This window comes from Stegodyphus dumicola, chromosome 11 (assembly GCF_044657685.1).
Source record: "Stegodyphus dumicola isolate Sdum_Otavi_A_Nest chromosome 11, ASM4465768v1".
NCBI lineage: Eukaryota > Metazoa > Arthropoda > Arachnida > Araneae > Eresidae > Stegodyphus > Stegodyphus dumicola.
The window spans coordinates 19,441,535-19,451,082 of record NC_140778.1 but is presented as its reverse complement, the minus strand read 5'-3'; the positions used below and the strand labels follow the sequence as shown (position 1 = coordinate 19,451,082).

The 9,548-nt window shown below is 30.0% G+C and overlaps 1 long non-coding RNA gene across 1 annotated transcript; it reads left to right on the top strand.

Moving 5' to 3' along the window:
* The first annotated feature begins 862 nt into the window (after positions 1 to 862).
* Positions 863 to 5,638, top strand: LOC146993823 (uncharacterized). Its single transcript, XR_015043812.1, has 3 exons — positions 863 to 965; positions 4,335 to 4,431; positions 5,304 to 5,638. It is a non-coding gene; the product is annotated as an uncharacterized LOC146993823 (long non-coding RNA).
* The last annotated feature ends 3,910 nt before the right edge of the window (positions 5,639 to 9,548 follow it).

Here is a 9,548-nt window from a genome sequence, read left to right as displayed (position 1 = left end):
GGCATTTTTTTAACATTTTGTGTGTTACCTTTATTTATTAAATATCACGTTCTTCGCACTTAAACCATAAAAACATTCAACAGCAATCTCGCAAAATAATTTTAAAATGAACATATCTTTAGAATTTCCAATACAGAGTCTCGCGAGCTATATATATATATATATATATATATATATATATATATATATATATATATATATATATATATATATTTTTTTTTTTTTACTCGTACAGTCTTGCCATTGCTCGCTTTGAAATCGTTTACTTGTTTACTTTGTTAATCAAAAATTCGTTGAAGTATTACAAAATATTAAATAATAAAGCAAATAATAAAACCAATTTCAAATTCAAATTAGGGCTTCCACATGCCCATATTCTATGGAAGATTACCTTATTCAAATTTTGTTGGCTCTAGGTACCGTTGTTTTATTACAATGCGAGAAACATACATACATTCATGCAGATTCTTCATTATTTAATTTCTTTAAATATAATGTTTGGTGGCAGCAATTTGAAATGAAACATATCGGGAATATGCAAAATGCAAAATATATGCAAAATGCCAAAACGAAATTAACAGTCCTTCTGGGAGAATTGCCCCTTTGGACTAAAAAAAAACCCAGCTATTTAAAAAAATAATAAGTTTTGATTTTCTGATGACAAACTGAAAACTATTGTATTATTAAATATTCCAGGTAATTCATGCAGATAACTATTTAATGAGAATTCATTTTCAATCAAAGACCAAGCATAAAATTTTAGTACCTTGTCCCATTCTACATAGGTTCTATATTCCTAATACTTGTGCCACAGGAAATTGTCAAATTTATCTGCCCCTTGTCTTTTTTTTAAACTGTAGCACAATAAAATACTTTTTTTTCAGGAGGCGTTACATGATAGTTCAAAATTATCAGATTTTTATAACTGCAAGAAGTTCCCGAAGATGCTGTTAATGTCCTAAAAGGTAATTTTATTTTCTACTCTGTTTTAAATTAAAAACTATACCTAGTCCGGATTTTTGAAAATTCCAGATATTCAGTTGACTTTATATGCTATATACATGTATTTATTTTATGCTAAATATGTATTTACTGACAAATATACGTATATGCCAATATATAATATGTACACCAAATGTTTATTTCTTTTAATGCAAATAAGAAAATTAAAAAAAAAACAGTATTTATTTCTAAAAAATGTAAGGCATGTTTTTTTCAGACTTAATTAAATAGTAAAATTCGTTTATGTCTAAACATTTTTATTTCAACTGAAACAAAACGACTTTTTATATGTAAGCCATAAAACCTAAATGTTTGATGCATTTTTATTTTATAATATGAAAATTAAGCAATATTGCCTTATATTTGTGGCAGCGCCTATCATATTTAAAAAATTAACTTATTTTATTAACAGATAATAGAATGCACAATTAAAAAACAGCTTCCCCTCCCTTCTATTGCGGGAGAAAACCTAATTCGACGGGTTATTTTTATTTATTTATTTTCCCCTTCTAAGAAAACTTGTTAGGCATACTTTCAAAATTGTCGAAATATATACTAATTTAAACGATAATTCTAAAATGATTCATAGATTAATTCATATACATCAACTCAGTTAGAAAGTTAAACTAATGACATTTACTTATTACTTTTCAAGATTATTGCCTTTTCATTTCAATTAGTTATTATATCTTCTCCTAGTGATATTAAAATGAGTGAGGATCTGATGAAGTAATGTTCAAAATAATATAATTGCTTACATTAGCAAAAGCTATTGTTGTATCAAACAAGTCTTATAAACCTTTTCTTATCCACAGTCCTTTAAAGTAGGAAAGAAATGTAAGTAACCTGATTTTAATAAACTCATATGAATTCATTTTCTGGTTTAGATAGGATTTAAAGACTCAGGTAACACAGCTTGTTTACATTTTCAATAACTAAGTTATGTGAACACTGTTAGAGGTGTAGCCAGAGTTCTTGCTGCCTCGTTCAGTGCACAATAAAAAGTCTATAAAATGTCAAAATGATATATATAAAAACAAAATATCTGGGTTTATTTTTGAAATAAAACATTAATTCTAATACCGTAAAGTACTATTTTATTTGTTTTCCTTATACACAAAATCATTAATAGTATTCTAAAAGTTTGATTTACTACTCTATCAGCTGATTTGTAGACAGTATGGTACAATTTCTCAGTCTTAGGTGTTTTTTAATCCATTTGTACTTTGCAAAATTCTTCTCGCAACAGTCCTGAAAAAAATTTACAGATGTATATCAGTATTTGGAACTGCATTCTGAAATTTTATGAACTGCAGAAGTTCAAAGTTACCATCCTTCCACCTGCCTTCGAAAACACTACCGCAAAGAATCCAGTAAATGTAAACGCTGCAAAAGCACAAAGCTGGTAGAATTCTCTTGCGGCCTCCTCGCTTTCTTTCGCTGCTGTTCAAAATTTATTTGCATGTGTCATTTTTTCTCAATTTATTATTATTTTGTCTGATTTCCGTGCTATGTTTCCTAAAAGTGATTTTAAAGTGTTTGCAAAGAAAATTTACAAAACTGCATACTCGAGTACTTGTCTCGGCATGAAATTAAGCATAATGGTTGAGATACAGTCAAAGAACTATTAAATTGCGTTTAAAGAATGTTTCCTTCTAAGATAATATGTTGCCGAAAATTTTCTTAACGGAACAGTTTTTGGAACAATTTTGAGAAAATGGGGGAAGGCCAAATTCTAACATTCAGTAACTAATATTTACTTTATGTAAATTTTACTTACGTATGCTTAATATTACATTTCTTGCTGCTTATTCAGAGTCGTACCTAGGGTTTTCAGCGCCCAGGGACAACTGAAGATTTCGCGCCCCCTACTGCTTCCCAAGGATGGAAAACATTTAATTCTAAAATGCCGTAACATCAGTTTGGCGCCCTTTGGATCCTGCGCCCGGGGACAGATGCCCCTTGCCCCCCTCTAGCTACGCCCCTGCGCTCATTTTAATTTATATGCCCTAAATGCCATGTTTAACAGGCTGTTTACTTACAAATGCTTAATATCATTCTTTTTCTCCGAACATTAATGCACATCCCCTAAATATTACCCACCAGCGGCAAAGTCGCTGAGCACTGGTAGTTCGGTCCAGAGTTTGAATCGCATGAAGGAATCTGCATGGACTTTTTTGTGGTTTTCTCCATGTGTAACGTGTATACGAACCAGTTTGCCTTACAAAGATCTCCACGGAGGCATCCTTCCCATTAGGCAGATTTTTGATGGCATGTCAGCAACTAAAGGACAAATAAAGACTTTGAAAAGCTGTCAGAATTTTATCGAAGCTGTCGAAATTATGCTTGGCAGTAGATTGGATCAAGCTCTGAATACAAAAATAGGTCAATTTGAAACCAAAATTGTAAAAGAAACATTTCAGTATGTTTCAGTCATAAAAACAATTGAAATGATTTTGTCTAATAGCCATGTAAGAAATTGTATAGAAACTGAAACAATTTCTAATGATAGACATTTAAAAAACAGTTTTCATCTTTTTATGTCCCAAGAATTTTGAAATATGTGGAAACAAAACGCCCTGATCTTCTGGTACCAAGTATTGCTGATTTCAGTGGTAAAAATCTTTAAAAATTCAACTAGGATTATAAATGATAGAATTTAATTAGGATTATAAATGATAGAATACTTTAAAACTTTTCTTTGTTTACTTTTTAATTACCTAGAGTAAAGTAATTTTGCATTTATTACTCACATTGGTCTTTATTCTTAAATGGCTTATAGTTTTTTCCTTCTGGCTCTTAAAGATAAGCGGTAAATGCATGTGCCTCTAGTGCCAAAGGCCTTTTTAATGATATTTTTGTAATCATTATGTAATAAACGTGTGTATATATATATGTATATATATATATATATATATATATATATGTATATATATATATATATATATATAGATGACCTAAAAGCATTAGTTTTGCTCACAGAACTTTTGCTCAGCTAAAATTATTGGAAAGAAAGAGGGAAAAAGGTTTTATTCATTATTAATGAGTAAATATTTGGCATAAGTCTATGCATAAAAAATAATTTCATATGCTTAGCTATAAAATTCTTTTCATAGGATAATATTTTTAGTTTTCAGTGTATGTATATGTAAATAAGCTATTGATACTATATGTAAGTGAGCTGAGTTGCATATACTTTGAAATTTGCTACATATTCTATCTTGAAAGGTTCATGTGTGATATTTATATAGTTTCAATTAATTATTACATTTCACATGCAATTTTTATCCAGTATATGTCTTTTATATATACTTTTATTTTTATTTTTGTAGGGTAAAGGCAAAGCAAGTATTTTAGCATCAGGTTGTTATTTGAAAAAAAAAAAAAAAAAAAAAAATCCAAATTCTGCACTTCTAATATTTGCTAAATGTAAGTATTGAGGAATTTTGATATGCTTTGCACTAACTTTCATTTTAAGAGGGCAGATTATATTAAAATGAGCCATTTTACAGCAGTGAATGTATTTGGCCTCATGTGGCTAAAATTCATCTTCTCAGGCTGCTTTCGACTATTGTACCCACAGATGATGCATGGTCATTTAGCTAATTTCTGTAGAATTGGAATTGCATTAATTTGAATGTCACCTACATACTAGCAAATATTTCGAGAGAATAAGATGGTTTGTAATATGTGTGATGCCTTTATATGATCTAAATCTAAAGCATGACACTAATCATATATATGCATGTATATACAGTGAACATAGATTTTTTTTTTTTTTTTAACTTGTAAAGTGATGGAAAAATTGCTTCAAGGTGAAATTCAAGATACACTTCCAGCCAGACTATAGCGATCATGAAATCAAGAACAAACATCTTTACAATAACAATAGTTTATTATGAACAACAATAGTTTTTTATGAAGGGATGATACTTGTTTTCATAAGGAAAAGACAGACTAATTCTCCATATAGTTTGTTCTTTTTACATTTTTATGTACATTATTTATTACATTTTTCATTAAGAAGCAACGCACAGATAGACTATCCTATTTTATATTTGCATCAATATAATATTTACATATTCCTATATGTATTTATACTGCATTTTTACAGAAACTAAAAGCAAAAGACCTCTATGTGAATAAAATTACTAGGAATTACTTATTTTTGAAAGAAGAAAAAATTTTCTGGCGATATTTTTTAATTGGAAGGATAAACTTTCTAGTATGGCTCATTGGTATTTGACTTGTCCTAATAGATAGGTAATGGATGTATTCTTAATAAAGAAATTTATTTTCAGGGAATAGAAGACATGGCATCTCTTGGACCAGCTCAGAATGAACAGCCCATTATAGTGTGTATTACAAGTTCATTCTATATTAAAGCAGTAAATCACTTAAAAGCATGCCCAAATCATGCCATGAAGGCATTTGACATTCTATTTAAAACTAATTTTGTATTTAGCGTTCAATATGCACATACATCAACAAATTTTTATAATTTTGTGGCAAGCCTTTTGTATAATGTCAGCACTCCTAGAGCTTGTGTGGACTCTTTAAATACATGCTCGAGTCTGAATTTATTGCATTTTGTACATGCATTACATTTCATATTTTTAGTGTCATATTTTCCATTTTTATATATGTATATATATGTACATATATTTCCTAATAAAGAGTTTTTCATGCAATGCTTGTTTTCACTTATATTTAAAATACTTTGTTCACTGAAATTATTATAATTCTGCAGTTATGGTAATGATTCCTATTCGGATTTAATCAATAAATGAAATACATAATAATTTTCAGCAGAATTATGAAAAATGAATTTTTAGCTTACACATGTGCGCTATAATCCATATTATTTTACTTTAAAATTTACTTTATTTTTCCCAAATGAGACTTGGAATTAGCATATATAAAAATAAGTTATAGTCTAAAAGTATATGTAAGCATTTATTCACCTGTAATGATTAATGTATAGGAATTTGTATGCATATAACTTCTCAAAAATAGAAAGCGTAACAAGCTAACTGAAGATTTTAGACTTTATTCATAATTTGGGGTAATGATTAATTTTAAGCTCTTCATAATTATGTAATAAGAAATAGAAACATTTCTTTTGCAATATTTTGTGCAATATATGAAGCTAAAAACAATAGCATGAGAGTATTTTATGGTTACTTATTTTCTGAATCTCATACATTAAAAATAAAGCTGAATAGTTTTCATGTAAGGGAAATTAAATTCGCATTTGTTTCTTACTTCAATGTATATTAAAATTTATTATTCGATTTTTTATGCATAATATGCTCAAGTAGACAAACTACTAGTAACATCAATTCACAAATTGTATTAATATAGTCACTTATATAGCATTTTAAGAAGTTAAATCTATCAGATTATGATACAGGTTTACTGACACATATATATATGATCAGCTGTTCTAACACATTCAAATTTTCATTATAAAATTTGTCAAGAACTATTTTTAATAAATTACTTTTCCAACTAGAATGATTATTTAATGGAAAATTTAGCTTACAATTTACATGATTACCTGCCCAAATCTTGTGAATAAGCATAATTTGCTTTTTTAAATTAAAATATGTATACAAAATTTATAATGTATATCACTATATATATATGATTCATCTAAAATGATTTTTTTTAAATTTCTTTCATGAAACTAAGCATTTTTTGATTTCTCAAATCAAATTTTGAAAATATCTGAAATATTTATTCAAAGTTTTAAGTACCTGAAAAACCTTATTTTTTATTCAAAAGTTAAGTTTTTCATTGCGAATATCTTGCTATTCCAGTTTTTATATATAAGTTGCATTGACGTTCTTATTTTTATTGCTTACTACACATAAAGGTAAAAGCCATGTTTCTGTAAAATAAAATATATTCTGTGAGTTCAAAGTAATTTCACATCAGAAGTACAGTGAGGAAGTGATAGTGTTAAGTATTTCAGAATGTTAACTACACCGAATTTCCAATATTTTAATATGGATGTAATTTTTTTATATGTATATTTCGTTAGATTTGGAAAGAAAAACTATATGTCTAAACAATGAAGGTATGATTGTCTTTAAACTGTGTTTTTTTATTTCAGTGATGGTCTATTTTGATTCATAATCCAGTTTTTATATATAAGTTGCATTGACGTTCTTATTTTTATTGCTTACTACACATAAAGGCAAAAGCCATGTTTCTGTAAAATAAAATATATTCTGTGAGAAAGTGATAGTGTTAAGTATTTCAGAATGTTAACTACACCGAATTTCCAATATTTTAATATGGATGTAATTTTTTTTATATGTATATTTCGTTAGATCTGGAATGAAATCTCATCACCAATAAATGTAAGTAAGTACATAGGTAGCAAATCTAAAACAGATGTATATATCAGATAATTAAAATCACAATAGAATGTTAAAAAGTAGTGTAAAATATTTTTTTCAATAGATAATATTAACCAGATATCTAAAACAATACATCAGCTATAAAGTTTACATAGCAAATACCAATTTTCAGTTTGCCTATAAAATAATTATATAAAAATCGCACCATCAAGGAGTGAGCAGACTATTATTATAACTCCTTGTAATGTGTGTGGTTTCACCCGAATATCGGGCGATATCTGACTATCGAAGAAGAGCGAACGAAGTAAGGGTCACTCCTGTTTTTGTGTGAAAAGGAACCGCTTTTTACTAGAGTGAAATATCGCTCCTTCGAGGTTGGTGCCATTTTGGCATTAGAGGGAGGTGGGATATCACTCCTTTAGAGTCGGATCGGACTCTTTCGAATTTAGAGTGTAGCGATAACGGTAAACAATTCGTTAGCCAAATATTTGAAAACATATGCACTGCACTTGGCATACGCCATATCAAAATGGTTCCGTATAGACCACAGGCAAACATAGCAGAAGGAGTTAATAAAAACATTGTAAAAATAATTCGAAGTTATGTTAGCACACATCACAAGCGCTGGGATGGCTACATAAATATGTTAGCTTATGCTTTAAGAACGGTAAATCACGATACTACGGGAAAACCCCAGCAGAATTATTTTAGGACGAAAGTTAATTACGCCATTAGATAAATTATTCTTTGTGCAACAAAGAGACCAAGAATTTAAACAGAAAGATGTGCAAACACTTATTGACCAGGCGGTTAAAAGATCGGATACGGCAAGAAATAGGCAAAAGTTATACTATGATAGAAAACGCCGTGAAGCAGATTTTAAAGTTGGAGATAAAGTGTTGAAGCGGAAATTTTCTTTATCAAGTGGCCCAGACAATTTTACTGCAAAGTTAGCTCCAAAATTTGAAGGCCCTATGTAATTCAGGAATTGAAGGGAGTCGTATTGTACCTTACGAACGAGAGAGGGGAAATCTGTAAAGCAAGTCCCGACCAGGTCAAAAATATTATAATCAAAATGATTTTGAAATACATAAAAGTTTCTTGCAGGACTCAAGCGTAAAAGAAGTAGAAGGTCCAGAAATAAATTCACCCGTTCCACAACCCAAGAAGCAGAGAACAAGAAGAGAAACCTAGCCGTTCTATAAGTCATGCGACGGTACCGAAAAGAAGAAATGAAAACGTCAGACTCCAGCATTTAAGAAATACAAGAAAGCAAAGCCGCCGCGTAAAGACACTTTGGTAAAGAGGAAAACACCACTTACAACTTATCGCAGTAGAAATTCTACATCGAGGAGAACGCTTCCAGGGCCAGAGAGTCAGGTGCAAACAAGGCCGACGTTCCCGAGGACGAAAAGACAGCAGGAGGAACGAAAAGACCACCACCAACAGAAGAAATCCAAGCACGATTCCAGACCGGAGGACGCCAAGACCAGCCGTCCAGGGGCAAAACGGAAAAGACAGCAACCCGACGACTACCACTCCAAGAGGCCAGCATGCACAGGGCGAAAAAGAAGAAGTAACGTGAACGACACTCGAAGGACCCTAAGGAGACGACTGACGTCGATGAAATCTATAACATGGGAGCAGTTCTGCCAGAAGAGGATGTCGGAGTTACAATCATCGAAAACTCAAAGATAAGTTAAAATCTTCTATAACATTTTTTTTCTTTTGTTCCGAAATGTTATGCGTAAATACAAAGTTCTATGTTTTGACGAAAGTCAATGTGTCTCGGTTGAGATTTAGTTTTATTTTACTTTATTTAGCTAAGGCAAAAGTATTATTTTCTTTAAGTATAAAATCTAGGAACAAGCAGTTTCTGTTGGTCGAAAGACTAATTCTTTTATGTTAAAGCCAAAATTTGGCCGAAGATAAAAATAACTTCGTATTCTTGTATTAATAACAACTTTAGTTTCAGTGCCTCCAGCTTGGCGAAGAATGAGTAAAGTAAAAATTTATTTTTCTCTTATTCATTTTATGGTAAATTGTAAAAATCATATGTATTAGAATTTTGTAAATATACGTAAATGCTTGAAAGTTATGTAAAAGTAGAATTTAGTCTAGAAGCATAAAATTTTAGATGCTAATGGTAAATGCTCAAAAGCAATGAATTCAAATTTA